The 6,948-nt window shown below is 43.0% G+C and overlaps 1 protein-coding gene across 1 annotated transcript in view; it reads left to right on the top strand.

Annotated features, from left to right (window-relative positions):
• Positions 1–663: 663 nt before the first annotated feature.
• The window catches only part of LOC138297361 (amine sulfotransferase-like), a 433,718-nt gene continuing 427,433 nt past the window's right edge, over positions 664–6,948 (top strand). The window contains exon 1 of the mRNA XM_069236754.1: positions 664–898. The gene's annotated coding sequence lies outside the window, so the exon portion shown is untranslated. The remainder of the gene's footprint in view (positions 899–6,948) is intronic.

Genomic DNA, 6,948 nt, shown 5'->3' with positions numbered 1-6,948 from the left:
AGGCCGGAGCTACTCCACTGTCCACAATGGAGCGCTCAACATTCCAATATTCTGATATGAGATTTTTACAGTTCACCTGTGTTTTTTCAACTAGTAATAGTAAAGTTAGAGAAGTAAATACCAGGGAGTTGGACCCAGAATTTTCGATTCCAGCCAATATTTCCTCATTTCTTAGTGGACCCTGGGGGTTCATCTTGTGCTAAATCGGATTTTACCAGCTCCTGGAGTTATTAGTCCCCCCGTAGCAGTAACCCAGGAGGAGAGAAATTGTTGTTTTTGAGTTTTTCTGTAGTATTTTAACATACATTATATATATTGGGTTTTTAGCTTGTGCGGAAAACAGAAGGAACGAGAAAGCCACGAATTGTTTACTAGAGTTGAAGAGTATTTCACAAATGGAGTTTCTGTCCCTGATTACACTTTGGCCTTGCCTTTCCCGTTTCGAAACAGTTGGATTACTGCTCGTAACCTTCAATAATGTTTTCCAGGTATTTTGAGTGCATTGCATCTAATACAAGCGCATGATGACAAGATTAATATATCAGGAACTGAGATTTAGATAACTCTCAGCCATAGAGAAGGCCAACGTGTTCTTGCATTTGGCATAAAAGTGTGAGAGGCGTATCACTTCAGAGCAAAGATTACATGTGTGGAAGCAGGAAAGGCTTTGCCAAAGGTAGAGAACGAGCAGCAGTATCGTGCACACTTTTAGATAACGTCACGAGATTCGATTAGCTTTTTTGGCGTATGAAAAGCTGACGTGCACGCATTTGAACCGCGTTGGGCAACTGCTTTACCACCCAGAGTTTTGGCACATTTCTATATTTTACCTCAGTTCAAATCAGCTTCTCTACAAGCAACTGAACGAGAACAACACACTAGTGCCTTGTGATATCCGGTAAGTATGTACACGCGTTAACATTTTTATACGTAATTCGTTAGCCTAAAATCACGAAGTAGTACGCCTCAACTTAAATCTTATTGTGACTCTAAGTTTGCACTTGTAGCTCTTAAAATAAAGTTTGGTTTGCAAACAGAATTTAGAAAAGAGGAAGACTTGCATTTAATCAACTGTCTGATGTTTTGATGAATGATGTAACCTAATCTGCTAATGTTGATGGAGTATAAACAGGGAACACATTTTCCAATTTAAGTGCTAAAATCTCTCCAATTTGTGACTGTTAATTGAATGATAGTCATCAGAATTTAACTTCAATTCTAACTTTAGGATATGGAAATTATTCTGTTCACGTTTTAGAAGGCGTTAGCACGTCATTAAATCCACTTTTAATAATACTAAAACAAATTGTTATTTATCCTAAGCGTATATATGATTCTGTGAGCAGGGAGCCTATTATTGGTACCACTGGGATTGGTAATTCTCAGGTACAATATTACGTAGTTTTAGGAGATATTCCGTGACAAATGGGGTCTTAGAATTCGAATCAGTGTTTTCACATCCACTTTTTGTGGTAAATCCTCATTTTGGCTTGATTTGCTTGCACGCATCTCGCTGATGGAATGCCCGGGTGGGAGAAACATTGGGAGTGTAGCTTTAAAGTTACTTGTATTACGTCAAATCATGATTACTTTCTGACTCAGACTGAGGGACTTACTGTTCAGCAAGCTATAGCTGTAATGAAGCATTATAATTAGCTCCAATAGCAGTTACTGTGTTAAGGGTTGCAAAACAGGGTCATAATTACAAAAAAGTGACGCAGCGCAGTGCAGTGCAGCAAGTCACCTTGCTGTGCTGCGTGACAGGGAAAGGGCAGGAAAGTACTGCATTTAAAAGAATATATCGCATTCCTGCCTTTCACCTATGTGGGTGCCATTTTGGCTGTCTAGCACCAACGCAAGCACTCTTGAGGCAATTTTCTCTTTCTATGTGTGATGCACAAAAGCAGCAAACATAGAAAGAGGAAAAAATTAGGAGAAATAAAGCTATTTCTCTTCGTTACACCTCACCTGGAGAGCATAGCAGTTTGATGCATTCCCAAATCTACCACTTTTGGTACATCTAAAAATGCATCAAAGTCCATGGGTGTTGAGTGGGAACACTCATGCAACACCCATAGAACAGCACCCTGAGCAGAGTAATGCAACACAGCAATTTGCTCTGTGTTGCATTATTGTGGATTTATCAAGCCATGCAGGGCCACACACAGTGGCCTTGCGTGGCTTGATAGATTGCATTTTGGAGTTGTGTCACGCATGCACCACATTGCATGGTGGAAGATCGACGCAACCCATCTCATAAATATGTCCCTGGAGTTATAGGCCTGAGCGGCAAACAACGTGAGTGATGGCTTTTATCAACCTTTATGACACAGAGCACAAGGGTTAGAATGATATTAGAACATTCCACCCACTAGTGGTATAATGTCCTTAGTTCAAAAGAAAGAAACAAAGAATGGTGCAAGTGTGAACATGCACTATCATCACTAATTGATTGTTCAAATCTAAGAAGGCATTAAGAATTAATGGGAGATCATGCAAATGTGCAATGTAGCCTAAACTTTGATGTGAATTTACTATTTTTCAAGCTCAAACCCATTGCTTGTATTACGTTCTGCACATTTTAGCTCCCAAAAGGAAATTCTTCATTTGAGTTGATGACGTACCACATGTAAACGCTAAGTCCAGTGGTAGGTTTTCAATCAAGTCCTATTGCCTACTGTTTCTTCACAATCCTAATTTTGATACCCAATTACTCCATTGATGCTTTGCTCACTGTATTCACACATTTTACATGTCAATTAAATTATAATTATTGTCATTAAGTGTTTCACCATACAAGCTACCACGTTGTTCTCCCTTTTCAGGTAAACAAGAATATTGTCAATGATTCTTAACCAACCAATAATATGCTGTGACTAATCTATCCAATCTCAACTCCATTGTATCTGCTCTTCCCACCACCCCATGACAAGGTTCACACAGCTGAAGGCAAAGCAGGAACCCATGGCAGTGCCTGGAAATTGTCTGTAGAAGACGCTCTAAAAAAGAAAAAGTTTGTTTTGTAGTTAAATTCATTGTAGTCAAGAACAAGGGTAAACTCTGAAATCACTAGAGACCTGGCTTTACTAATCGATATTTAACACAGCAATGGTCCCTAACCTAAAATTAGTAAAAATAAATGAAGTAAAATAGTAGTCAATGCTTTTTTACTGGGTCAAAAGTTGATGCGTTTCAATACTATAGAGATAAAGGTTCTTCATAGGAACCTATAATATAATTGGTCTTAGTAGGGGTAACATAGTTTAATTAAGTTTCAGTTATTCCGTCTTGCCAAGCACAGTATAATGCTCAAGTTCCAAGAATAGAAGGAGATTGATTGTCTGGAGGCTGAATTAAGTGCACAGAAGCGAATAAATGAATTGCCAGTGAACAGGACAGGGACCAAAAAATTACATCAGTTGGAAGAGTATGCGATACCAGCAGCCGACAAAGTCGGCCAGGTAGGCGGGATCAGCGCAAAGCTAGCAATGAGGGTCTGACATGCAACTGACTTTTGTCGACAGCTGACACATGAACCTATGTGCATGTAGCTGTGGTTCACAAACCTTATTAATATTGTTATCTTATCAAAGTTTTTTTTTTCTGTGTGTGTGTTCCACCAATTTTTGCATCCCTTGTGTGTCACATATTAGCACCAAGCACGTTTTTTTTCATGTCACACACTGCTCAATATTGATTGTTGTTCTCTAATTATTCAGCAACCAGGCATTGACTGCTATTCTACTTTATTTTCTTTAATAATTTTAGATTAGGGATCATTGTAGTCAAAATTCAGCGATAGCTAATAGCAACTTGGTATATTTATAATACATGATATATCTTGTCCCAAGAACTAGCAATCTTTAAAATCATTTTGATGATAAATTCTTATATTTAAAGTGGCTAATTCTACATTGTGTGTGTACATATGTGTATAGCCTTCCTATATCACAAACTAGCCAAAAGAAAGCAGAGTAATGAACTAGATCAAGGACAAGACTAAGGTCAGCAAGTGATAAGAGAGGTAGCTGCGCTATGGATGGTTAATGCATTGTAATGTACTGGTCTTTAAAGAGGAGAATCTTCTATTCTTTCCTAAACTTGAGCACTGCTGGGGCAGTCCTGATGGCTACAGGGATGCAGATTCTGATCCTGGTGGCATAAATGGAAAAGGCCTGCTGCCTTTCTGTTTCCTTTCTAACCTTCTTAGGCCCATATTTATACTTTTTTAACACCGTATTTGCGTGGCTTTTTGATGCAAAAACGGCGCAAACGTACAAAATACAATTGTATTTTGTAAGTTTGCCCCGCTTTTGCATCAAAAAGTGGCACAAAAAAAGTATAAATATGGGACTTAGCCTGTAGTCTGATGGTGCTCTGGCTGCAGGTCTGCCAAGAACCGCCAGAGTTGGTGGGCTTGTTTGCAAGATAAGAGGGGCACTGGTGGTGATGGCTGTGTGAATGACACAGCTGGTTTTGACGATGGTGTGGGCCAGCATGAGGAGCCAATAGCGTTCCATCAGGATGGGGATTATGTGAATATAGTTCTTCAGGCTCTGGATAGAGGGGTACCAGTGTGGCATCTGGGAGTCTGTGTGTAGGGCATTACCGTCATCCACTTGCAAGAATATGAGGGCTTAAATAGCAGTTCTGTAGTCACCTCCTGGAAGAGATGATTTGACTTTCTTTAGAAAAGAGAACTAGTACCAGGTCATGTTTGTGTGTTTTTTGGTAGTGTGTTCCTTGAGGGTAAGGTTGATGTTCAGGGTGAATTTAAGGAATTTGCCATTCTGTGACAGTTGGGGTTTGAAGCTGTCACATTTCATGCTTTTGAGCCATGTTCATATAGATTTGTGTTTGTTGTTCTTGGCAAATAAAAGGAATTCCCTCTTGCTTGGGTTGTGCTTCAAGTAGGCCCTTGACATCCAGGCCTGGATGATATGAATGCAGCGTGTGAGGTGCTGAATATCTGAAGCAGAAGAGACTTTCAAGTAGAGTTATGTAACATCTGCATATCAGGGAATCATTATGCTGTTATCTTTGAGTACAGCACCAAGTGGCTCCACGGAGAGATTGAAAATGACAGAAGACACTATGAAACACTGGGGGATTCTGCAGATGATAGAGCTATTTTGTGACCTGGAGGTGCACATTTGAATAAACTGGTGTACACAACACAATTATTAGACCAAACTCAACATGTCAGTAATACCCTGCTACTCAAGCAGTTGTCAGAATGTTACACAATAGTTACTCTGCAGAACCAGCAGTAGTCACACATAACTGACAGATTACTTATTATTCTGCAACATAAGCAGTAGTCAGGAATCACATTACTAAATAAATGCATTTGTCATAGAAACATCATAAATACCCATACCAGGAACATTATAAAACATATGGAAAGTCAAGAAAACATATCAGTATGTCATGCCCATAAAAGGAACATCAGCACATATATGTAGCACATCATAAAATAAACAGGTTAACATAATAATATACAATGTCCATATCGGGAGCATTATAAATTACATGTCCAGTGTTAAGAATGCTCCAAAATGGGGGCCCCCGGTGCTCCTCTGCGCCAAACAGGGGCCTTGTGACTTTTTGGGGGTAAGGAGGGGCAGCACTCACCCCCTCCTGCTTTTATATCGGACCCCTCCCAGGGCATGCGATCTCTGGGGAACCCCCTGAGATGTGGACCAAAACACGATGGGGCAACAGCAGGGGCATGACCCTATTCTTGTGGGGCCACTACGGGGGACGGGCAGAGCGAGGGACCTCCGGCGAGGCTTCCACCCTGCCCGCTGTCTCCAGAAGGATAATCAGGGCTTTGGTGGGGCAGGGTGGAGCCTCCGATGAGGCTTCATTCCCCCGCCATTCTGAATGACCAACACCAAAGGGCCCGGGGGCAGGGGGGAGCCTCTGATGAGGATTCCTTCTCCTCCACCCGTCCTCCAAGCAGCTTAGGGGCCAGGTGGGGTGGGGAGCCTCCAATGAGGCCTCCTTCCCCACCTAGCTCAGAGAACACCAAAGAGCCCACCCGGGCCTACGGCGGTGAAGCAGCACCAAAGCAAGTGCCTGCTTGTGCCCGGGGGTGTTCCTCAGAGCGTGCTTTCCCCCAGGAGAACGGGAGGAGCGCGCTTGCTCCTTTTCCTCAATCGATGGTACCCCAGTGGTCCCAGGGACAGCGCACCACTCAAGCTTCACAGCAGCAGCCCGCCCTGCTGTGGCGGTGATTCAGCGGACATCCAAACATGCGCTTCCAGAGCGTGATGCCCAAACAAAGGGGCAGGGCTTCCAGGGTGCTTCCAGAGGGCAAGGGCTACCTCAAAGGAAGTGCTTTCCAAGCTCTCTAGAAAAAGAGATACCCAAGCAAAGCAAAGCACCTTCCAGGCGCTATAAGGTGAGAGGAAGCACTCCTTGTGCTTGATGCAGTTGCAGGGGTCAGGGGCCACAGCACCCTGCCCCGGGGACACAAAGTATGAAGGATGCAGAGGGCGGCAGGGACCAGCAGCAGGCCAGCACAAGGTGAATGCAGACAGTTGGCAGTTCCTCCACATGACCAAGCAGGTCACAGGTCAGCACAGCAGCAGCAGTCCATGGCGGTTCATGGTGAGTCCTTCCAGCATTCTGTGTCCAGTTCTGAGTATGTCGCTAGTGTCTCCAAATTGTAGGGAAAACTCCCCTGTACTTATACTCAGTTTTAGCAGTGTTTCACAAAGAAGGACAGAGGAGGTTCCAACCAGTTACAAATGGTTCTGGGAGTGCCCCCTCTCTCCTCCAGCATAGGCTCTAAACATCATTTCGGGGTAAACAACCCTTTTGTGTGAGGCCAGGGCACAGCCTCTACAGATGCATGTGTGCCCCGCCTCCCCCTTCTCTCAGCCCAGGAAGACAATTCAAAATGCAGATGCACTTCTGTGACACCTCCACTCTCCCTGTGTA

This window comes from Pleurodeles waltl, chromosome 5 (genome assembly GCF_031143425.1).
Source record: "Pleurodeles waltl isolate 20211129_DDA chromosome 5, aPleWal1.hap1.20221129, whole genome shotgun sequence".
NCBI classification, from domain to species: domain Eukaryota; kingdom Metazoa; phylum Chordata; class Amphibia; order Caudata; family Salamandridae; genus Pleurodeles; species Pleurodeles waltl.
The sequence above is the reverse complement of the archived record's forward strand: the minus strand, read 5'-3'. Positions and strand labels throughout refer to the sequence as shown.